The sequence below is a fragment of the Tigriopus californicus genome, chromosome 9, assembly GCF_007210705.1.
Source record: "Tigriopus californicus strain San Diego chromosome 9, Tcal_SD_v2.1, whole genome shotgun sequence".
In the NCBI taxonomy this organism is placed as follows: Eukaryota; Metazoa; Arthropoda; class Copepoda; order Harpacticoida; family Harpacticidae; genus Tigriopus; species Tigriopus californicus.
In genome coordinates this window covers 5,838,921-5,839,992 of record NC_081448.1, presented here as the reverse complement: position 1 = coordinate 5,839,992, position 1,072 = coordinate 5,838,921, and the positions used below count along the sequence as shown (strand labels likewise).

The 1,072-nt window shown below is 41.3% G+C and overlaps 1 protein-coding gene across 1 annotated transcript in view; it reads right to left on the bottom strand.

The window, feature by feature from the left end:
* LOC131886015 (uncharacterized) overlaps positions 1-1,066 on the bottom strand; it is a 14,932-nt gene extending 13,866 nt beyond the window's left edge. Inside the window, exon 1 of the mRNA XM_059234221.1 lies at positions 1,034-1,066. The gene's annotated coding sequence lies outside the window, so the exon portion shown is untranslated. The remainder of the gene's footprint in view (positions 1-1,033) is intronic.
* Positions 1,067-1,072: the final 6 nt, after the last annotated feature.

Below are 1,072 nucleotides of genomic sequence, written 5' to 3'. Positions count from 1 at the left end.
ATAGGAGCTCACGGGAAGCCCAGGCCATATCTTGCCAAAAAAAATGCCGAGACATATAAGGGTGTTTTTTGAAATCAGGACATCATGGGGCACAATTTCATTGTAGGTGACGAGTTCCGTGGCTGTTCATAAAAAAATAAGTTAAAATTTGAATCGATGTTTTTGAAAATTTAATTTAGCAAAGCCATGCCCAAATCTTAAAGCTTAACAACTATTTCGTTCTTGATGGTCCAGGCCTTGTTTCCCCAACTGGTCTAACACGGCCATCCAGCACTTAACCACTCCAAATCACACTTCTAAAATCAACGAAATCTGTATTCGGAGTCTGTTTGTGTTGTAGTGTCTCTGTCGGGCCTTCCAGGAACAGGCAATTTTAGGTCTGGCAATGCTGTGGGCTAATAACAATGCGTCTAAATTAAATCAACAAACAACTGTGGATTGATTTCTGGGTGAGCGAGAGAAAGTACCTAGTGAGGTGTCTAAAAGTATTGAAAACACACAACTATTGGCATAATTCCTTTCCTGAAACATTCAAGCACAGAGTGATGTAAGTGACTCAACCCCGTGCCAGACCCGAGAGAGACACTACAACACAAACAGACTCCGAATGCATATTTCGTTGATTTTAAAAGTGTGATTTGGAGTGGTTAAGTGCTGGATGGCCGTGTTAGACCAGTTGGGATACAAGGCCCGGACCATCAAGAACGAAACACGGCTCCCGTGTGCTGATGTATGACTAGACAGGAGAAAATCAATTGCAAAATACCCGAATCCGAGACAATGAGCAAAAGTTGAAAGTTATAGTTATTTGCCCGTCAAAATGAACTGAACTAGCTTTCTTTTTTATTAAATCATACACAATTTGGTTAAGACATATGATCACACTTTGTATCCACAAAAGCCAGCCTCTTGGTCAACGATCAACTAAATGGAATGCCCAATTTCATGGAGATCGTGACTTGTGGGGGATGCCTGGTAGGATTGATGGCTTACTTGACTGATTAAGAAGCTGAAAAATAATTTCAAAACTTACCTCCGTTGACTGGAGCTATGCCCTCGACGCACAGATATG